Here is a 25226-nt window from a genome sequence, read left to right as displayed (position 1 = left end):
TCTGTAAGAAAATGGAATAATGTGCAGTATTTTAACTGTAGCGAGCTACATGTTGCATTGATATCAAGCATCATGCTATGATCTCACTCTTTGGTCAGGAAACTATCAACTAGGGGTGGCACTTGGCAGGGGCCAACTGGGAGTACAGTGCTGATATATGTTAATGAAATGCCAGCATTGCATTTGTGGTCACTACTGAAGTGCTCAGTGGTATGTTAGTTTGGCTGCAGCAAGATGTTTGCAACACGTTATTGACTACATTTTCAAGTAGAATAGCCATTTTCATTTTTTTTGTTCTGCCCTAAAGTTAAAGCTCAGGTTGATTGCCAGTACAGGATAGTTTTCAACTGCAAATTGCAGTGTCAAGTATGGGTATCCTATTAGGTTAGGGATCCTATTGCATCCAATTTGCTCAATCAGCTTAAGGCCATCCTTGTTGAATCTTATCAGAAGCCAGACATGAACCTAGTGATGCCTCCAAAGCATTGGAGTAATATGTTTGTAAGGATTAGTGCCAAACAATCCATGGGGCACCTAATTTTGCAGTGGCTATAAACAGGGCATCCCCATCTTAGGAAATTCACAATAAATGGTATTGCAGTTATTTAGGTGAGATGATTTAAACTATGACTAATATTAGAGATATATATTATATAATATAAGCTTACATCCTTCTAAGTTGGGAACTGCTGATTGAGGGCTCAGTGTCTGTTATTCTAAAAGTGTATTAGTTCTGGTTTAAGCACTTGGGCTTCAGGCCAGTTATTTTTACATTAAGAAGGTTTGTGGTCTGCACTCTTGTGGGAGGAGAGGCTGGACTCTGCCCTTCTGAGCTGGGAATTTCTGGTTAAAGGCTTATAGTGCCTGCATATTTGAACTGTTTCTTACTGAAATTGGTACACCTTGTTTGCTGTAGCATAGACTAGATCCAGGCCTGCTGAATCTAGCTTTATTTGTATGCTTGTTGTTTGTTTGCTTGTTATTTCCCTGAAATGCTAATTCCACCTAAAACGCGGCTTTTCAGCGCTTCTGTCGATCCCTAGTGATATCTGCATTGCTTACTGTACTTATTTCCTTGTTTCACTTGAAAGAAATTTACTGTTTCTCGTTTCTGCATTTAAGTTACCTATAACACATAGCATTTAAGTTACCTGGCACTTGTTCAGTAAAGCAATTATATAAGTCAGCACTAAAATATTAAAAGCACTACACCCTCACAAACTCCCCTTGAGTACCTCGTTCCCCATTGGCCCTTTTTTTTCAATTATAAAGGAATTCCCAATACTATTCTAGCATGTCCAAAGGTCAGTTGTCAATCTCCTCTCCGGTCCAGCTGGTGAATCTGGGAATCCTGAGGCAATGTTACAACTGCCTCATGTACACAGACAACCCTCTCCTCCTCCCAACAAATTCCAACACATGTGAGAGATGCAACCATATAACCATACTGGAGGCTAAGCTCTCTCAACTCAGTACTGGCAAAACCAGACAGAAGGAGAAGGAAACCACACTCACTACAATTCCAGTCTCACATAGACCTACCATGACAGCAAACCAAACACATAAACACACAAAAACATACTCGAGGCTCTAAATAAAAATCTGCCTAAGCAGCAGAGACCTCCAAAGCAGACACCCAAGCAACCGCTACCCCAAAACAAAACATGTGCAACACATAGCTTACAAAGCCAGTGTGCCGAACAGTCACAGCCCTTAAGGCTAAACAACACACCTGATACACTTGTAATAGGTGACTCTATCATCAGGCACACTGACGTCCCGCTCACCAGGCTGAATAAGAAGAAGGTCATGGTGAGCTGCCTGTTGGGCGCTAGGATCCGCCACATAACACAAGCACTCAGGTCACTCCAAGGCAAGTACAAATATGACTCAGTCATTGTCCATGCTGGTGTGAATGACCTGAGACATACCTCCCTGGACTACATGAAAAGAGACATAGAGGAGCTCTCTGAGCATGTAGCCCAGGCCGGTATGTCCCTGACCTTGAGTAGCATCTTACTCTCACCAAGAATGATACCACAATATGAAGACAAGATGATCAATTTCAACAATTGGCTTAAGTATTGGTGTCATTCAAAGGGATCAATTCCTGTCAGCCTGGGATGACATGCTCGACAAGCCACGATGCTTCGCTAGGGATGGCTTGCACCTGTCACCCCTGGGCTTTCAGATATTGGCAAAGGCTCTTGCTACCCCCATAGTGCCTTTTTTAGGCATGGCTCAAAAGACAAACCCACCTCCATAGGTATCACAAGGGATAAGAAACTAAGAGTAATGCTACTCAATGCCAGAAGTCTAAACCTCAAGATGCATGCACTCGAAACTCTCCTTAGCATGAAGAACATCAATATCTGTGCAGTAACAGAAACCTGGTTCAAGCCTCCCGAGAGCACCCCAGCACTACCAGGTTATACCTCATACTATGCTTTTCGGCCCCAAAACTTGGACTGAACCACAAAAGGAGGGGGAGTATCAATATTTGTCAAAGATACCCACACCTCCAGGTTGGTGGCACAGCACGAAGCATCAGAAACTATCCATGTGCAACTAAAAGTGGGTAAAACTGCCTTCCAGTTTATAGCCTGCTACAGACCACCCTCCAAAACCCAGGAACCCCACTCGGCCTTCCTGAGAACACTGTAAAATATGAAGGTCTCTCAAAACACCATTATACTGGGCGACTTCAACTACCCAAACATAGACTGGGAGCATTACTCTAGCTCCAACACCCTAGCCCAAAGGTTCCTAGAATTTATAAACTCAAATGCTATGGAACAACTTGTTACCACTCCCACAAGAGGGGAAAACATACTGGACCTGATCATCACCAACACGGGGACTCTATACTCCAGACCAGAAGTGTATCTCTCACTGTTAAGATCAGACCATAAACTAATCTCACTAGATATTCACATCCCAACTCCAACCCTGCCCTGAAAACCACAGTGAAAAACTTCTCTAAAGCAAATTTTACACTCCTCAAAACCGAGGTGGAATCCTTCAAAGCCCCCGGGCCTGTGGAAAATACGGCCCAGACCGCAGAATCCTTTATAAATGCATTCTATGAACACCTTCAGGAATGCATGGATCATGCAATCCCAAACAAAACTAAGACCCAATCCTCCAAAGGCAGACGTCCTGTCTGGTGGACCCCAGCCATAAACAAACTATACAATAGAAGGAGGAAGCTACTACATGATAGAGCAAAATCCCAAAAGGGAAGGCATCTCTGATCAGTATTAGCAAAAACTACGGGCACTCATAAAATCGTCTAAGGCCAGCTTCGAGAGAAAAATTGCACAGGACACTAAGGATAATCACAAGGCTTTTTTTAGTTATATTAGGAACCTGGGTGGGAATTCCCAAATATGCTCAGAATTAGTCCAAAATGACAAAAATACACGAACCCACAGACATTGCCAACATCCTAGCTGACAGGTTCAGCGCAAACCCCCCCCCACCAAAGGGCAAATATCTATCCCAGCAGAGTTCTGCCCCTGACATCTCAGATGCTCAGGTAAGAGCTGCCCTCTCCAAAGCAAAAAACACAGCATCAATGGGACCAGACGGTGTCCCGGGCTGCGTCCTACATGAACTCCAAGAATAGCTAAACCCAAACATAAAACTACTGTTCAATCTCAGCCTTACTACAGGATATGTACCCAAAGAGTGGCGTACAGCAACAGTGGTCCCTCTCCACAAAGGTGGTGCCTCAACGGATCCTGGAAACTATCACCCCATAAGCCTGACTAGCTTGGTCTGCAAAGCTATAGAAAGGATCATCATGGACCTCATAAATAAGGATATTGGGGACCAAAAGACACTGGATCCTACCCAGTTCGGCTTTTTTAAGGGCAGATCCTGCCTCTTAAACCTGGTTGATTTCTTTGAAACAGTCACCAAGGCCATTGACGAGGGGAAGGTGGTCCACACAGCCTACCTGGACCTCGCAAAAGCCTTAGATACAATACCCCACTCGAGCAATATAGATAAGCTCACCAGCTTAAATATAAACCCCTATGTCACTAGATGGGTTGCAAACTGGCTCAAGGACAGAACCCACATGGTTAGAATTGCTGGAGCCATGTCAGTCTCCAAACCAGTTACAAGTGGCATCCCACAAGGCTCAGTCCTGGGACCTCTCTTGTTCGGTATATATTTCTCGGAGGTACAGGCCAACACGGAAGGACTGTGGCTGACCAAGTTCACAGATGACTGCAAACTGGGCGCCATAATTGACTCTCCAGCTGACACAAGCATCCTCCAAAAGGGCCTCATAGAAACAGACAACTGGAGCCAGAGCCATGGCCTCAAGCTAAATACCAAAAAGTAGAACAAATGGTGAAATACTCCAACTGGTAAAATAAGTTGACAGAACAGGGTATATCCACGTCACTCGGAGCCAGTTAAAACAGATAATCTTTATTGTAATCCACACGGGTTAAGCGCTTTCATCTGCCTGACACACTGACAACCTTACCAGAGAGGAAAGGAAATGCTTAAATGATATCATTAGGAATAAACAGATTAGAATCATGAAACCGGACAAAGGGGGAGGGGTGGTAATTTTCCATAACAACGAGTATCACAAAGAAATACTCAGCATTCTGCAGGATTCAGGCCATTACGAAAAGGTAACCTTGAATCAAATCAATACAGGTTACAGACGTATTGACAACACTTTGGAAGAATATTTGATTGACGATCGTATTACCAGTGATGTATATGAGTATTTGAAAACTGAATACCCCATTTTAGCACGTATTGTAGGTATTCCCAAGATACATAAGAATTTGAGTAAACCCCCATTTAGACCCATTATCTCAGGGTCTAAGTCCAAGACATTCAAAATAGGAACCATAATTGATCAATGGACTAAACCTATTTACAGTAAGGTGGACCATCTGGTCAAGGACTCATGGGACTTTTTGAGCAAAGTCACAGATGATAAGTGGGAAGATAATTTAACATTCGTAACTATTGATGTGCAAGACCTTTTTTCCAGCATTCCAGTCAATACAGGACTGGACTACTTTCACAGTAGTATATTCAAGCATTTAGGATGCAGTAGTGATAGAGTGAACTTGATTACGGACATGATGAGCTTGGTGTTGGAACATAACTATATCGAATTTGAGAACGAACTATACAGACAAACCAAAGGAGTGGCGATGGGAGCCTCTTTGCAAATTTGGTAATGTTGGAGTGGGAGAATGTTCATTTATTTAAGTGTGAATTTTACAAACACATCCGGCTGTATACCAGATTTTTAGACGATGTATTTATTATTTGGACAGGACCCACGGACATGATATCAACCTTTGTGGAATATCTCAACAACACCACAGAATTTTTGAGATTCACCCATCAACATGACAAAAAAGGTATACCTTACTTGGACACCTGGATAGGTAATACTGGTACTGGTTTCATTTCCAGATTATACAGGAAGCCTACCTTCTCAAACGATTATATTCACTTTTCTAGCTGTCACCCTCGACACATTTTCAGAAATATTGTTAAGGGCCAATGCATTAGAGCAGTCAGAATGTCATCTACTGACGAAGATATGAATAAGGAACTACTCCTCATTTCTCAGCTTTTTAGTGACAGAGGATATCCTAAGAAATTATTGGATAACATCACTACTTATGTCAAGGCACAATGGGGGCTAAAATATAAACCGCTCTTAGGCAGTTCAACCTTTATGCAGAATAAAATAGGTGACATGCCAAATATGATGGTATGTGTGATTCGGTTCAACCCATTTGTTAACTTGATCACTGACATTCTAAAGAAGTACTGGAATACTATCATTTCTCACGGAAATCTGGGTAATTTAGTAGGAACAGAGATGAGGATTGTGTATAAAACTGGAAATAATATAAAGCATATTTTAGAAAGTGGATCAAAGGCGAAGAAGAGTCAGCAACAAAGGTACCAGTAAATGTGGTCATTGCAATCAATGCAAGTTTATAAACACTACACCCACCTTTAGGTTAGAGAACATCCTGCACACTAAGATCACAAGTATATCAGGCAATTGTGATTCCAAGCGTATAGTGTATATTGCCTATTGTATAAAGTGTCATGCCTATTACATAGGTAAAAGCGGAAAGGAAGTTCAAGACACGGATATCTGAACACATTTATAACATCAGCAAGCAAGACACCAAAAGCAGCTGTACAGGCATATTTGTGAAAAGGGCACTGAACACACCTTTAGGTTTTCCATTATTGACCAAGTAAACATCAAGGATAAGGGGGGTGATTGGAAGACTTACCTGGCCTGGAAAGAAAGTAGATGGCAAATTAGTACTGATGCCACCACGAAGCCTGGTATTAATGACTTTATTAGTTTAAAACCACTGTTAGCTTTAAACTGAGTTGAAATCACTAATTATTCATATCAGTTACTGTAGTTCCTTCATCTTGGATTACAGTTTTCACACGTTTTAATTACATGTTCCATCATAGTGCAACACATGTTGAGCATTTAGGGTGGACCTATTATAGTAGAATGAGGGACTTGTTCAACACTACAATTTGTGCATAGCACTGACTAAGAACTGAGTAGATTAGTCTTTTAGTTTTTAGTAGCCTTAAGCATCTTTTATATATTGTAATTATGATGACATTTAAGTTAACTAACATTACTACTACTACTATAGGATAGTTACCTTGCTCGTTTTGTTCACGAACATTATGAACACTTGGCATACATCTTCACAAACTGTTCATGTATTTTTATTATTGTATTATATATTTATATTTATATCAACGTTTTACATATATATATTTGCTATTCATTGTGTATAGGTATCATTTGTGTATAGGATGAACGAGTTTGATCAACTAGAGGACTTAGTTCATATGTATATTCGTAGAACAACATTTGAAGAGTGTTATTAATAATTTATTTTTAATTCATTTTTAATTCATTTTTAATAATTTCCACTTCATATCATTTGAAGAGCATGGTTGTTTTAAGACTTATTCAAGTTAATTGAATTAATTAATCAATTGTGTTTGGCGCCAAAACTAGTATTTAAGACTGAGTTTTTGCCTTGTAGAATGGTTCTGATGAAATCTGCGTTTCAGGCAGATGAAAGCGCTTAACCCGTGTGGATTACAATAAAGATTATCTGTTTTAACTGGCTCCGAGTGACGTGGATATACCCTGTTCTGTCAACTTATTTTACCAGTTGGAGTAAATACCAAAAAGTGTATAGTCATCCCCTTTGGCAAAAACAAAGTGCCCACAAATTACCACATAGGTGGTAATCCATTAAGTACAGAAGAAATAATTAGGGACCTGGGGATCCAAGTTGACAGCAATCTCTCATTTGACAACCACGTGGCCAAAGTGGTTAGAAAAACATTTTATATAGCCCACCTAATCATGAAGGGATTTATATCTAGAGGGGAGGTCATCGTGCCTCTTTACTCATCCCTCATCAGGCCCATAATTGAGTACAATGCCCCTTTTGGGATGTACCTTACCAGACACCTGCAGCAACTGGAAAGACCCCAAAAGTACCTCACCAAGAGGATCAAAGGGCTCAAACAGATGCCATACGCTGCCCGGTTAAAGAAACTCCAGCTCTACTCAGTGGCATACTGCCTGCTCAGAGGTGATCTGTGCCTGACGTATAAAGCCATGTCCAACCTGGAATTAATGGACATGCTGCACCTCATAAAATCCAAATCCCATCGAGCTACATGCTCGAGAGACTTGAACCTCAGCACTGAAATAAATAGGACATGCTGGAGGGACAGATTCATAACCCAGAGGCTCCCTTCACTCTGGAATAAAATCCCAGTCCAGGTTAGGCAGAGTCCCTCATTGACTCTCTTCAAGAGGAATCTTAATGAGTGGATGGGAGATCGTAGGTTTACCCCGGGTATCACTTCTGTGTCACTGTTAGACAGAGGCACAGTATACTAACCTCAAAAAAGGGCATAGCAAAATTAATTTAAAATGGCTGGCAAAAGCCAAACACACTCTGGCTAGGCTTATAAATGCCCTAGGGCAGATAGCCTAGTATGAACCTATGAACCTATGAGAGATCTTTTTGAGGTATCAAGTGGTTAATCCTAAAAATGTTTATCAAATGAAGACAAAATTTACCACTGTGATCACCTATTTTTTTTAAATCAGAAGTTACAAAGGAAGATAACATTAAAATGCTAAAATAAGTTTTTAGAAATTTTGAGGATTATTATCATTTACATCAAGGTAATAAGGAATAGATGTTTTAGACACACTGAGTGATACAACTGATCAGATACCACACATGTCACCATGTTTAACCCAAGTAGAAAACAAGGACTGCTAAAAGAAAACACAGTCTTAGGGGCAAAGTAACTTGAATAGTCAAGGTCAACAACAAGCTGTACAACTAATTCAAGTATCCCAAAAGAAGGAGCAGGAAATTCTTGAGATTACCTCATCTCAAGGTGTTCAAATATGGCTAACACAGAGTACACTACCACAGTAGTAAAAAAAAAAAAAAGGACACAAAAGATTATAATGCAGCTAGAGTTTAAAATGTGCAACTTGTCCTTTATAATTTGTCATAATGAGCTACACATTTTACAGAAAGGATTGTCCCTCACTTAAGTTTATTCAGTACACTGAATGAGCTGAATAGTTATACACATAGGATACATTTTAAAATTATGTCCAGTAATTCTAGAAACAAGACAGTTAATAGTGACCGGTGGTTGGTCAAAGCAAGCACTTTTACTCCTCCTTCATATCATGTGATTAGCATATTTGAAAGGTTCTGTGGGGATGACAGAAGGACATTACTGAAATTTGTACCAGTGATCAGATTTTATATGTTTAATACAAATCAGACAGACTGTTTTAATTTTCTTTCTATGGACCATGATTTGTTGATAGGGCACTGAATTTCAAAATGCTACTGGCTGACTCAGTTTTATAAAAAAAGTTTTTAAAAAATGAAAGATAATATTAATATTTATATTAAAAAAAGGTACTTGGGAACATTATATACTTTTAGAGAATGCATTACAGAAGAAAAGTATGCATTTTTTGTGGTACCTAAACAAAGAACAGTTATTTTCTTTGGGATATCTAAAATATATAAAAGTGGGTGTAATCCTTCATTTTGTCACATAGTGCCAGAAAGTGATATAAATTAAATATTGTGCTTATGTTCATTATCAGACCATAAAAGGAAAGATTAAGAGTAGTAAGACAACTATTTTGTGTAAGGGACTTTTTGATTTCATGGATAAAGTTAAGCATTTGAGTGCCAGTAATGATGCTCTACTAATTACTACATATGTGAAATACTTAGTTACTGTTAAACCACAAAATATAGGTTGGAATTGGCATTTCATACATTAAAGAAGGATGATCATTGGAGTATTTTGGGAAGCTTGGACTTACAGAATGTATCCATCAGGCTTTGACAAGTATATGTTTTGTTGGTTTGAAGAACAGTATTATCAGTAATTAAGAAAAGTAGCCATGAAAATAGTTATCACTCCCAACTATGCTACTTTAGTCATATTTCTGGGAATTCAGTTTTCTGTATACATCAGAAATCTTTCCACAAAGTTGTTTTATTCACAGTTTACTGAATGCTCATTTTTAATTTAGGCAGACAGCAGATATGAACTACAATTTATCAGTAATATTGCTGCATTTTGTAATTTTGATTATGCTAACATCACTTACTTAAATATTTATCCACTAAAGAGATAAAGATTGAATACATGTACCTCAAAGGAATAATGTGGTAGAAGATCAATGTGTGAAGATGCTGGTTCTGACATCACAGGATGATGCAATGATAAGGTGTTTGGCAGTAGACTTGTAAAAGACACAGCACGGAAGTTATATGACAAAGTGATTAAGTAAGACCTCTCAAGTATATCTCATTACAGGGAGTGTTCCTCATTTTGAGTCTTAAAATGTGTCATGTTCCTCATTGTTCCACATTGAAAGGATCTGTCTCACATTCAGTAATAAGAATATTTTAACTGATATCCATGATGAATAATACCAAATCATATTAATCCATTTAAAAAATACTTAATAAGTATAAAGTAATACATTTAAGCATCATGTAAGTTTTCTAGTTGTAGTAAGCTGTTAGCATGCGTTCCACATTTTGCCCATTTGTTCCACATTATGAGAGGCAATGTTTCACATTCTGAGGAGGGAAGGTTGAGAGCTATGATTCTTACTGGACTGCCTATGGACATATTGCAGGAGGTTGTAATGATAAGAATGCAGTTCACTTGCATATTGCTATGTCACTAACAAACACCATAGGCAACAGTCCAATTAAATGATATGTACAAAGCAACCAGCAAAATAGTATCAAGAAGTGCAAAAGTAAAAATAAAAGGGTTGAGAACTGACCTTATTTTATTACTATGAGGGAAATGGATATAAAAGAACTGCATGAGCATTCAGCAAAATGTTGACAAAATTTATGAGATGAGACAAGGAACGCTTAAGATTGAGTCCTGTAATATGTGTATGTTTATCAAGAATTGACCTAATTGTTATAGTGCAAATACCAGCATAACTTACACGTCTGCAGGGGTTTAACATGTGTCACTGATTTTGCTGTTTATGTAGCTATTCGTGTTATGTGTGAATTTTTCTACACTTGGAAGACAGGGAGGCAACTGAGAAGTAGGATATGTAAGTGTATTTATGCCATCACAAAAAGTGTGGTCAGTGCTTTATATAGACACTATCTCCACTGTATAAATGCTAAGAAGTTTTGATTAATGTTTTAGATCATGTACCTAATGATATTTGAGACAGGGACAGAGACTGGGTACCAAAATATCATGGATGCAGATGGCAAGTTAAGCTGGAATTTGCATGCCCGGGTTAAAATACTGGTGTGAATCTGAATGTTTTTTTTTTTTTAAAGAGACCATTAAAGTTGAAACTTAAGTTGCCCATGTTTATGTATTGTTGCTAATGCTCTATTTTCATTCTTGTCCTTTAAGCATTTTTATCTGTGTTTTAGCGCAATTTATTTTAAGGCATCATATGATTTGCAAGCATTATAAAGGGCTGCTGTAATCAGTTTGACATGAAGTCTCTTGGAATTTATTTGAACAAAATGAAAATGTTTACTAAATGAAGATTTTGCTTGCACTATATTTTTGATATTAGGAATGAACCTTTCCCTCTTTTTTCTCAACAGTACATCACATTTTTTTTCAGTGGAGTATTTTTTGAGATAACATAGAAAAGTGACCCACAGAAATCTGTGAAAGTCCACAAATGCAGAATTTAAACAAAAGGAGTTCTTCTTCTTTCCACTGATTTGCCTAGTGAAAAGGAGGATTTCATAATTTATGGATGTACAGAATCATTCCTTTCAGTATACAAGCAAATTCTTTCCATAAAAGGACATTTAATTTTATGGTAGACTATTTTAGCTGGCATACAGGGAATCCTTCCTCTCCTAAAAGAGATATAGAAAGATATAATTCTTTAGATACAGAAAGCATAGCAGAATTGCTTCACTGTACTTTTAAGGATGTTTTAAAAACAAATGTGTAACATATGAAAATGATTAATGGATGTATGTCTGAGTCTCTTTTATTTTACATTATTCTTATAATACTTACAGAATAGATCCTATATATGTCTATCTAACAACATTTAAATGGTGTGAGAATTTTTTTGTATCTTTATCAAATGTAAAGATTCTAGGTTACAAGATGAATATGGTAAAATGTGTACGCATGTAATACATTAGCAGTTTGAAAATTAAACTTTTTGGCTCATGGGGTTTCACATTAAAGTTGTGCCTTAGTGCTAATTCAGGAAGTGTTCAGTCCATTTCTATGCCAACAAAATGAAAACCTTAAATGCTGGACTTGATAAAGATGAAGTTCCTATTGTACTGTGTAGCTGCTCCAAAAAAAGGTACCATGTAAGGTGCAATTTACCATGTAAGGTGGAATTTTAAGAAGGCATGACCCACAACAGAGTCATACAATAATAATGACAGATTAATGCTCCAGTGACACAAAACTTGTTTAGTCAATCAGCAAATGGCATATATTTAGAAAACAAAGGTAAGATACAATCTTTGCTTACATAAGTATATGCAACTACTGTGTTTAGCAGTAGTATAAAAAGAGTCTCACTACATATAAAAATGCATTTTAAGCAAAGGGACTACTTCTTAACAGTTTTAACAAAGACCGGGTTATTATAACTCAAATTCAATAGAACAGGCACAATCTAAAATCTTATAAGTCATGTCTGTTCTCCCTTTAAACTTTTGCCTGCATAATAATTATCCCAAGGAACATAAGTGTCAGCGTTATTTTGCTGTTGTAAAAAAAAAAATAACTAAAATAATAGCCACAGACAAATATGTTTTATAAGCAATGTTTTAAGTTTTTGAAACATAATTAGTTAAGATCACTTTGCTTCACAAACTTATTTTAGGTGCTGCACACCTTATAATGAATTGCTCCATTGCTAATAAATAACTTGGTACAAGAGTTGCCTTTTGATTGGAGAGGTCACATTTTTTTTCACATTCTCATTCTTGTTCCAAAACAGGACTTAAACAACAAAGATCTTCCTATAGGTGTCCAAAATTTCATAAATACAAAACCTTTCAGTAACTGTGGCCGAAGAGTCTATTTTTTTTAATACAGGAAGAACGAAGTCACACTGGAGACAAAAAAGCAAGACTTTCTTATCCATAGGAATCACTTTATTTCTACCATTCAGAGTCCAGTACCTTGTAACATATTCTTTGGGTTATGTTTAAAAAAAACTACTGTTCAGACAGGGTAATTGTGCCAGTAGAAGAAATTGTTTCTCATTATGCTGAAGGAGATGAAAAAAATGCAACAATGGTCTCCCAGGGCTGTTTTCAGACAGGATGCCTTCAAATAAGAGCATACAACATTATATTAATGTGATAACTAAACAAAGAAAAACACAGTCTTCCATCTTTGCTAAGGGATGATCTGGATTTGGAAATAAGCCTTGCAACAGAGCCATCAGCAGTTGACAACTCTTTCCAGGCCAGTTACTGCTATGAAGCAGATAGCCTGAGCAGTAAAAGTAATCATTGCACATGAGCATAAATGAATCCAGCAATACTTCAGAATATTACATACATGCAACGGTTCTCTAAAGTGAAACCATTTTGCTACATACTGCAGCAATCAAGTCAAAGTCTTTGTTCCTCCAAGTCTCACAAGAAAGTTTGAAAGAAAGGTACTTTTTCTGTTCTACAGAGTGAGAGCTTCAAACATGCCTTTACTGTATTAAGTATAATTTGAAAGGTAGTATTTTAATCACAGCAGTTTAAGGCCTATCTAATTTTCATAGGATTCTCTTGGCTAAGATAATCAACATAATCATGTAATTATCTGATAATAACCCTGATTTCTTTTCTGCCACAGTCATAACAGCTGAACAACTTCTTGATAAAAAAACAACATGAAAAGAAATGGAACAATCATTTTTCAAATCTCTAAATATATCAGCATGGCAGATATAGTATTTTTATAGTCACTGTTTTAATTCACAAGTTTTAAATATCTTAAAGGAAGCTAAAAGGCATTTTATGGCAAAATTCTACATATAAAAATTAAAGGCATTTATATTTAACTATGCCAGAATGACCAGATCATTTACCATGTCTGATACCAAGGATATTAAATTAATCATTACTTATAAGTAAGGGCATGGCATCTGGGTCCAAAGAGGTCATTATCCCACTGCACTCTGCCATTATCAGACCAATCAATCATAGAGTACAATGCTCTTTGTATGTATCAGCCAGGCATATGCAGCAACTAAAGTGACCTCAGAGGTTCCTTACAAAAAGAATACAAGTTATAACAAGCCTCCTCCTATATGCAGAGGTCCTTCAATGCCTTTCCCTCTACTCAGTCTCCTATAGATTGCTGAGGGTGATCTGTGCCTGGCTTACTAGGTATCTGCAAACCCCACACTTATGAATCTTCTGCATATTCATAAGTTAAACAGTACCAGAAATACAAGGTCTAGGGACCTGAATTTTGTTTGGGACTTAAACAAAACATGCCAGAGAGACAGATATGTGTCCCAGAGACTGCCTGTCACTTGGAGCAGGATTCCCATCCATGTGAAGTTGAGTTCAGCTGTTACCCAGTTTAAGCGCAGCTCAGACCAGTGGATGGGAATAAGAAATTTACACCAGGCATGGAACCCAAGTCCATTAGGTAAAGAAGTAGCTTATAAATGCCTGGCCCTCAATGCCCTGTTTGGATACAGGACATCATTATTCTTTTGGGTAAATTTGGCTAGACTTCGAAAGGCCCCTTGGCCATTAGCCTAGTACCAGTCAAGGAATCTAAGAATTATGATATCCTCTTCATTCAAGTTTGGCAAAACCATGAATCACTTCTTGTCTCTGCAAGTGACTGCTTGTGTAGAAATCCAGAGGGGAGTGATTGCACTGGACACAAGATGATAGTGGGAGTTATCAAGTTTGTCAAAGGTGCAATATTGCAGAATGGTCATTCAGAAATTAATGATGATATTGCAATTGAGCCCAGGGTTGAGGTGATGAAGTGCTTCAAAGGAAGCCGTGTAACTGTAGCAAGCTAAGTGTTATATTTGTAGCAAATGACTTCCACCAGTTTAAAACTGAAGAACATGTTTTTTCTTTTTTTTTTCTCTGGTGGACAAATTAGAGTTTACAGGTACCAGACTGGGGACCTCCATCAGGTGCTAGATGAGTTAGCTATGGCTCTGTACGAAACACATCACAGACAGCACCAAAACTTTATTTTAAGGAGCTGATTATATGAGTTATTCACTAACGGCCAGCAAAAACCCATATCCTTTAATCCATGGGACATAAGATTTATATCAAACAAACTAGCTTCACTTTCTTTTGAACCAGCATATAGATTATATTCTGCATAACTCTCAACTGTCCAGATTTTTGCATCATATTTTTGGTTTGCTTCTCATAAAATCTGTGGCTTTCTGAGAAATCTTTTTGAGGACTGACATCACTAAATAATGGCAGACTCTTCAGTTTCAGATGGAATACTCCAGAAAATACATAATAGTGCAAGCCCTGTTATTTTATCAACTTTCTAAGTTTATAACAGCAACATTTTAAAATTTGTCCCTATTTTGGGACCCTCACCCCTCCATTAATTGTGGCATTGTCCAAATTTCTTGGCTAAGAGGTTGAAAGTTATGATTACACTTAAAATACTTGCCACTTATTCTTTGATTTTACTTCTGGCACAAAATTTCAGTTACAATATTTAATGTGTTAAACAGCCTTGGTTTATATTCCACAATGAGAGTGTCACTAAACACAAATCCATCATTCATGTCAAACAACATATCAGCAGTAGTTCTTAATCAGGTAATTCAGCTGTGCACAGACAACTCAGGTATTATCAAAGAAAGGTTAATGAATTCAGAAAGGCAGTTCAGGTTTTAGATGAAATCATGAAAGGAAAAGAAGGCCTACCAGTCAGCAAACAGCCTGTTTAAATGCATAGCCCACTGAATGCACACTAAGCGTTACCTGCTTCTGCTAGGACAAGTTGCATCTGTGGCTCATTTCTAAACTGTTTCTGCACAAGATATTTTAGAATGAACTAAATGGCCTACTGTGCATTTTACAAAACATTACAATTTTCACACAAAGTCCTTTGGCAGGAGGTGTTTGGACATGGCTGCATTACAAGGTATCATATCAGTATCACTCACCAGTATTGTAATACTGCTTGAGAAAATGATAAAATATTACGTTTTTCTGTTAAAAGGTTCCCCTCCAAATAAATAAGTTCAGCTTTCTGTAAACATACATACCAACACCAGAGATATTTTAGAAGAGGTCACTGTAAAAGTAAAGTTACAATCCATCCATCCATCCTCTTAAGAAGGGCATGTGGTTTTATTATGCTATTTATTATACTGTTACGCCATTGCTTTCTTCTGGTTATTTTAATAACATTTTATTATTTTAAGGATAACGACTTACTGATTTTCATAAGACCCTATGATGACCACAATGATTGACAAAAGCTGTTAGCAATGTTGAGTGTATATAAATATACTCACACACCATTCAAGGTTTCATAAAATAGAGAACTGAGACTAAATTTTAACTTCTTAGGGGAAATGTTGCTGCCAAAAAGCTATTCTGACCTGGAAAAAAATCATAAGGTGATAAAACCAAATCCTATGATTTACTGTTACACGTACTACTCCTCGTAGAGATACAGTTAAATATACACTGATACAGTTTCCTGATACACTGAGGAGGACCGACGCAATTTTCCCTAAACAAAATTTTGGAAAAATCTAAGCTACACATTTTGATAAATTAGTCGAATGTCAGCTGAATGGAAAAGTAAGGAATCACTGCAGAAGGAAATAATTTTAAAATGTCTAGACGTAAGTCAAGCAAAGTAACTGAGGTCGTATGAGCTCAGAAACAAAAAGGCCATGAGATGTTAATCTAATTGAATTGCCTTTCTTTTTTATCTAACCTCTTTCTGTTTATTATTCTGCTGACCCCACTAACTCATTTATTTTATTTATTTTTTCTAAAGATGAAAGTCCAACATACTATTTCTTCCTCGAGAGGCAAGCATTGGAAGCAAAGAATCATGTTGTACTCTATGATGGGGATTGTGATTTTCTTACTTAAAGCATAGCATCCTCTGCCAATGTTGTGATGTATATGTGTTTTTGTCTGAAGACATATGCATATTTCCAAATATGTTGCTCTCTAAGTGACGTATAATGTGCCACTAATGCAAAGGTAGGTCGTAGATCCTGCCGCAACCTAATTGAACACCCATCCACACAAAAACTGAGATGCTTGACTGCTTAAATACAGGTAATTAGATGCTAAAGGATATTGGGTGTGGCCTAGTTACATTTTTGAATATCATATGATACAGGGGATGCAAGTTTATTGAACTGGTACTATAGCAGTATATGGATAAATCATGGTCTGGTTAGTATAAATGAGGGATCATGACAAATTCAATTCATAATGATGAATGGACACTTACTGAGGGTATATCACAGTGATCAGAATTTAGGTTAGTCCTTTCCAATGTCTTTATATGTGGCTAGGCAGAAGGCTAGGAAGGATATATTCACCTGCTTATTATTAAAACAAAACTGAGCAATAGGATTTGTCATATATACATTATTGTTTTATTAGAAGACCTAAATTTGATCAACGTATATATACCAGCAACAATGAATACATCTGAGATTGTTGATAATTGGAGGTTTAGGATATGTCATAAGACTCCCATCTAGGGCATACAGTGCTGCTGTGGACAATTCATCATCATAATGGATTAGAGAGGATCAACACAGTTCATTTGACAACAACAGAAAAGTATGATATCTACATTAGAAAAGTTAAAGTAGTCTAGCACACATAACCTTGAAAAGAGAAGGGGAAAGAAACTTGTTATAAACTTTCATGTATTTCAACCAAAAACATACAATTTAAGTTGTACTATATGTCAGCTGAGAAATGTATGTAATCAGGGAAATATCTTCTGATGACACTAACACTATGGGAGAACTGGAGGAAATATTAAGATATATAATTTTAAAGAAAGGATGACAAATGACTATGGCATCATTCCTGAGTCAAAAACAGTGACTGAATTCAGCAATGCATGGGGTGGAGTGTGTGCAAGAATGTCTTTATGAGAAATGTGGAAAGGAAGATTGCAGGACACTCTGTAAGATAAAGTTGTGATTTAGTTTGCCTAATAAAAAGGGCTCAACTCGGTGAATTGCTTTCATTATCATACAGGTTTTTAGAAAAAAGATGACCTGCAGAATAAGAGACAGTGAGAGAGAGATAGAAAGCCCAATAGCAAAAAAAAAAAAAAAGAATAATGCTCTGTGTTGATCCGTTTTTACATTCATATTTTCTTGCAGAATTCAGAATATCCAGTTACACAGAAAAATAAGTAAATTCATATGCATACCCATGTCTGTGTGGTTGTGTATGTATATAATATATACGCCTCTCTCTCTCTCTCTCTCTCTCTCTGTATATATATATATATATATATATATATATATATATATATATATATATATATATCTGTGGTGCAATTGATTTGTCGCCTCATGCAGTCACGGAGTACTGTTTTTTCTGATAATTTTTGTCCTTGGTGTGAGTGGTCACATTATATCGACAGTATTACACTATTATGAACTATCCTGTTTCTCGGTGGTTGTGCAGATGATGAGTTAGTATAGTTAATCCCCCCTTCCCACGTATACCAGTGACAATGCAACATTTCTGGCTATTTAGGTGTTTGCAAATGCAACACATTTGTTTCATTCACAATCACTTCAAGACCCCTTTTTTACATGAAAGTGAATGCCAATGAACACTTTTGACATATTTTCAGTTTGATGAAAGATCATTGGCAATATAATAACATATAGTATACAGAGCGATAGCTAGATAAATCGATAGATATAGACATATATATGATATATATTGATTTGTATAACTTCATTTAGCCAGCTAGCATGTCCAGCACTGGGTTAAGTTCTACACTGTCCTATTCCACTGTTATCCAGTGAGTTTGACTGGATAGGGAATAAAGAAGTAAGTTTGTCAAGCCATGTGTGTGTATAAATATATGTTGTTAGTTAGAAAGATAGATAGATAGATAGATAGATAGATAGATAGATAGATAAGCACCTGATATACACACACACACACATATATATACATTTATATATATATATATATATATATATATATATATATATATATACACACACACACACACACACACACACACACACACACACACACATATATATACATAGATATCATGTGCATATATACATATGCAGCTATGTTACGTACGTTATATTATATATAGGTAGTCATGTGAGTTTGTGTATGCATATGTGTAAGTGTATATGATATTATCAATGGATAACCAATGAGCATTTTTCTTCTGTGTATCTATCTATCTAGTTATATCTACCTATTTACTTATTGATATATATATATCTATATCTACCAATCTATCTAATAATATTTATTTATATCTATAACTATATAAATGTGTGTGTATATATATATATATATATATATATATATATATATATATATATATATATGTGAGTGTGTGTAACATATCTCACAGATGGGCGCGCACACATACAGCACACATGCACATACATATGCATATTACAGCAACATGCTATGTAATTAGTGGATAATGTATTATATCAACAAAAATTTCTTTTTTTTTCTTCCTTTTCAGAAGCAGCAGTAAGTGAAGTAAAGCTGAAGAAGTAAAGGATATAGAATAAGTTCCTTTTCACAATCATTTATAAATGTATAGTCACTTGGGCTTCCTGCAGTCCACTGTATGTTGAATACAGTGACATAAATTTGTATATACGTTAATAGATGTGTATGAAGAGTATTTCTGTGAATTTGCATTTTCTTAGTCAATATGTTCAGGGATTAAACTCAGCATAAACTCTTTCTGAAGCTGTTAAGAATTTTGTAGCTACATGAAAATGTATTAGCACTGTGTCTCATTTATCTGGCTAAGTTTTGTTTTTCTTTTTGACTGCTACTAGAATACTGAGAGCTAGAGTTTAGTGTACCTGTTTTATTTTTCTTGTTGTCATATGGTCATACAGTAACGTATGTGCTGATAGGGTCCATTGCCCTTATTATTGCTTTTGTTATCCTCAGTTGTGCTCAGAATTATTATTTTTATTGTTCATAGGTTCATAGGTATGTACTAGGCTAATGGCCTTTGAGCCTATACAAGCCTAGCTCAAGAAATTCCCTGGCTTCATGCTACCCGAAGTTTGTTCCCAGTGCCTTTGTCAAGCAAGGCTACTGAGGTGATCCCCAGGGTGACTGCCACCCGAAGTTAGTTTCCTGTACCCCTGTCAATCAGGGCCATTGAAGTGATCCCTGGGGTGAACTTCCTATTGCCCATCCACTTGTTAAAACTCCTCTTGAAAAGGGCCAGTGAAGTGTTCTGCTTGAAATGAATGATGAGTTTGTTCCAGAGTATGGGAAGTTGCTGGGTTAAGAACCTGTCTCTCCACCATGTTCTGTTTATGATGGTAATGAGGTTTAGGTCCCTGGAGCGTGTGGTGCAGAGGGATTGGGATTTCCTTAGGTGTAGCATATCTAGCAGGTCTGGGTCAGACATGGTCTTGTAGGTCAAGCAGAGAGCTTCTCTAAGTAGGTGATATGAGACTGAGTATAGCTGGAGTTTTTTGAGTTTGTCAGTGTAGGGAATATGTCTAAGGCCTAAGATCCTCTTAGTTAAATATTTCTGTGGCCTTTCCAGATGTTGTAGGTGTCTAGTGAGGTACATACCAAATGGGGTGTTGTATTCTATAATAGGTCTAATGAAAGATGAGTAAAGAGGGATTATGACCTCTTTCTTCCTGGATGAGAACCCTTTTGTAATGAGATGTGCTACATAGAAGGACTTTCTGATCAAAGTAGCAATGTGGTTATCAAAGGAGAGGTTGATGTCAACCTGTGTCCCCACTTCTCTTATCACTCCTTCAGTGTTTAGTGGACTACCACCTATGTGGTAGTTCATGGGCACCAAATTTTTCCCAAAGGGAATGACAATGCAATTTTTGGCATTGAGCTTAAGGCCATGGTTCTGGCACCAGTCATTAGTGTCAGTTAGGCCTTTTTGTAGAATGTCTACATTAGTTGGTAAATCAGTAATGGCTCCCAATTTGTAGTCATCTGTGAACTTGGTCAACCAGAGTCCCTTTCTGTTGTCTGGGACTTCAGAGAAGAAGATTTTAAACAGGAGAGGACCCAGGACCAATCCTTGTGGAGCGCCACTTGTAACTGGTTGGTAGTCAGATTTAGAGTCTGCTACTTTTACAGTGTGGGTTCTATCAGTGAGCCAGTTGGCTACTCATCTTGTGACATAAGGGTTTATGCCTAGTTTAGTGAGTCTATCTATGATTTCTGAGTGAGGGATGGTTATGACAGCCTTGGCAAGATCTAGATAGTCTGTGTACACTACCTTGCCCTCATCCACAGCTCTGGTGACAGACTCAAAGAATTCTATCAGGTTGAGCAGGCATGATCTGCCTTTCACAAACCCAAACTGCATGGGGTCCAGAGTTTTGAGATTCCCTATTTCCCTGTTGATAAGGTCCATGATGATGCGCTCCATGGCCTTACATATCAGACTCATCAGGCTAATGGGAAGTAGTTCCCAGGATCTGTAGTCGGTCCCCCTTTGTGGAGTGGGATGACCATAGCAGTGTGCCATTCTGCAGAAACAAAGCCTGAGATGAGGCTGTGATTGAACATGGTACTCAGTGTGGTGCCAGTTCATTTTGTAGTTCATGTAGGACACAGCCCAGAATATTGTCAGGTCCCATGGAAGCTATATTCTTGGCTTTGGATAGTACGTTTTTTACCTGTGTAGCCATGATGATAGGGACTTGGCATTCCTCAGGTATTGAGATGGGCCCTTTGGAGGGTGAAAGGGGGGTAAGGTACGCACAGAAACTGTCAGCCAATATGTTGGCAATATCAGTTGGTTCTGCATATGTATTGCCATTGTGCTGTAACTCAGAACAGATCTGAGATTTGCCGTGTAGATTCTTGACATAGCTATAGAATGTCTTGTGGTTGTCTTTAGAATCTGCAGCAATTTTGTTTTTGTAATGGGCTTTAGATGATATGATAAGGGATCTCAGTTTTTTGCTCAGGCTAACAAGGGAGTTTTTCCAGTCTTAGGATTTCACTCTTTTCTGCAACAGTTTTTTTCTTCTTGAAGAACCACAACCAAATACACCAAAACTTTGTAGCATACCACTGAAGAGATTGATTTTGTGGAAGAAAATTGAACTTTGATTGCACATTTTACAATAAATTATCTTAGCACTACAGTGGAATTGGCCTGCAGTTTTTTTCTTCTGTTGTAGAGTTTGTTAATGGTAGGGGTCAACCAGATTGGCTTCCTTTTTTTGGAGGAGAGCGTCTTGGTTCTGTTTGGTATGGCCCATTCCATGCACATGTGTATGTGCTCATACAGTGCATTGCTGAATGATTCAGCTGTCATACACCTATTTTCCATTTGCATGGGCATTGTGAAGTTTGTCACCTCTGTTTTTAGAACCCAAAGTTGGCTTTGGAGAAGTTTTATGGTAATTTCCTTTAATGAAGGTGCGGGTGGGATGTGGATGTCCAGAGAGGAATTGATTTCAGGTGTAGAGTAACGGTCACCCATGTCAGTAATGACCAGATCAAGGATGTTCTACCGCTGGTGGGGGTAAGTACGAGTTGGTCTAGAGCTTGGAATTAAAGAATTCCAGAAAATGTTAAGCTAGTGAGTTGGTACTTGAGTAATTTTCCCAATTCATGGAGGAGTAGTTAAAATCTCCTAGTATAAGAGTATTGGGCTGTACCTCAATATTTTTCAATGTGTTTAGGAATGTGGAGTGGCAGTCCTGGGACATGGTGGGGGATCTATAGCAAGCTACAACCTGGATTGCAGTTTTGCCCAGTGTTAGCTGTAGCTGAAGTATCTCAGATGTGTTATGTTTGGCTATTTGTCTGGAAGTGTGCATATCTTTTATGAATATGGAGACACCTCTGCCTTTAGTGCTTCAGTCCGGATTAGGGGGCCGAAAGGTGTGGTATGAATTAAAACCTGGTAATGCTATGGTACTCTCCTGAGCCTTGAACCAGGCCTCAGTCACTACACGGATGTCGATGTGCTCCATTTTTAGGAGTGCTTCGAGCAAGCGCATTTTGAGATTTAGGCTTCTAGCATTGAGTAGCATAACCCTCACATTTTGTTTGCTTGTGACTGTTACAAGGGTAATTTTGTCTTCAGGACATTGCCTAAACAAGGCACTATAGGGGCAGCAAGAGCTTTGGCCAGTATCCAGAATCCTAGGGGTGACAGGTGCAGGCCATCTCTTGTGAAGCATCAAGGTCTGTTGATCATGTCATCCCAGGCATACAGATAATGGATCCCCTTAGAATGACACCAGAAACTTAGCCAATTGTTAAAGTCAATCATTTTATGTTTGTACTGTGGTATAATTCTGGGTGATGGTAGGATGCTACTCAGAGCCAGGGTCATACCTGCCTTGGCTCAAGATCGGAGAGCTCCTTTACATCTCTTTTCATGTAGTCCAGGGAGTTACGTCTCAGGTCATTCACACCTACATGAACAATGATTGATTCATATTTGTACTGGTTGTGGAGCGACCTGGGTGCGTGCGTTATGTGATAGATCCTTGCACCCGACAGGCAGCTGACTGTAACTTTCTCCTTATTTAGCCCGGTGAGTGGGACATCAGAGTGATTACTATTGAGTCACCTATGACTAGTGTATTGGGTACGTTGTTTTGCCTTAGGGGCTTTGGATGTGTGGCACACTGTTTGTGTGGGCTATGTGTTACATGGTTTGTGCTGGGATGTGGTGGTTGTTTGCGTTTCTGCCTCAGAGGTCTCTGTTGTCTAGGCAGATTTTTATTGAGAGCCTCTACAAAGGTAGTTGTGTGTTTTGTGTTTCTATGTGAGGGCTGTGGTGGTGTATGTTCTAGAGGGCTATGTGTTGAATGTAGTATGGTGTAGGAGTTATCCTTCTCCTCTTGACTGGCTAATCCAGTCTTGGCTTTAGAGTGCTTGACTTCCAGTTTGGCTATATATGTGCATCTCTCACAGGTCATAGTGTTGGGAGGTAGGAGGAGGGGGTTGTCTGTGTACATGAGGCAGTTGCTACATTGCCTCAGGATGCCCAAGTTCAACAGGTTGATAGGGGAAAGCACAGGGAACTGACCTTTAGACATGCCTTGTTTAATGCCCAATATAATTAAGTACTGGAACTGTTATCTTATTCTCCTTTGTGGAGAGTTTTAGTGCTGGTAGCAGTATATATGCTGCAGTAAATGCTTCAGTTAGTTTTGAGGAAGGGCTGATCTTAAATTAACTAGTTTAAGTGCAGAAGTGTGAAATCTAGCAAGATCTAAGGAAAAATTTGAAGAGCAGACTTTCTGACTCTGGTAATATTTTACCCTAGCTCAGTGGTGCTGCATAACATGCAAACATGGGTTTTTAACTCAGAAAGTTAAAAGGGATAAAAAGCAGCCCAAAATGACCAATTAAATACAATTTCTGAGCTGGACACCACTCCTAAAGCCCTAGATAAGCTGTTCAGTGCTTACAACTCCCACTGATAAGCAGAAAGACTTCCCTCTACCACAGAAGGCCTGGACAACTCAGAAACTCAAAATACAGTCCTGGAATCAGCCAATCTGAAATCCAGACTATTCTAGCTAGAGAAAATGGTGGGAAACAAGCAAACAGATAGGATTTTTTTTCTTTCTTTTTTTGAGAAAACAGTCCGGAAAACAAATAAAACAGTAGTAAACACCCTTTTAAAGCACAGAAAGTCTAGTGCACTTGAGTGTGTAGCCTACAATAGTAAATAACTTAAAAAATGACTAAAAGTGCAGTAAACAATTTAAAAATACAAAAAATACAGCAACAGTGAATGCAGTAAGCTGAAACTGGCTATTTTAAAGTGCGGAAAGCAAAATATAGGCAAAAAAAGCAAACGGGGGTACTTCTGATCAATCAAAGTCTCTTTTTTTTCCTTTCTGCTGCTGTAGTAGTTTGCAGGACACCCAGACAGGATCCACAGAGCTACAACATTAGTTTGTCGACAAACTTACTTTGTGTATTTATTAAATTTTATGTTATTAGCTTTGCAGCCAGCATTATTAAGTCTATTGTATTTCAATCTGTATACTTTTGTTTATATTTTATTCTCAAAACTATGGGGGATTCAAAGTTTCTATGCAACTGCTTAAAGCCAAACCATGTAGTTCGCACATTTGCAAAGGTGAGATTCTCAGAAGTCATTTAACTCATTTCCTCCAGTATAGCTCTTTTCGGTGTATACCTTTAACTCCCTGAGGGTATGGCTTTAGCCTTTAAAAAATGTCATCAGCTTACAGTTCTGACAAATACTCATGGACGAAGGTCAAATGTGTTTGCCATCATGTATGCTTCAAGATAAAATATTCTGATACCTTGCATGTAGCATAGTTTTGGAATTATTAATGAAAATATGAACAAGCAATATTTGATGCCTAGAGACATCAGTAG

The sequence above is a fragment of the Protopterus annectens genome, chromosome 5.part0 (assembly GCF_019279795.1).
Source record: "Protopterus annectens isolate FY-2018-M chromosome 5.part0, PAN1.0, whole genome shotgun sequence".
NCBI classification, from domain to species: domain Eukaryota; kingdom Metazoa; phylum Chordata; order Ceratodontiformes; family Protopteridae; genus Protopterus; species Protopterus annectens.
Note: the sequence above shows the minus strand (reverse complement) of the source record.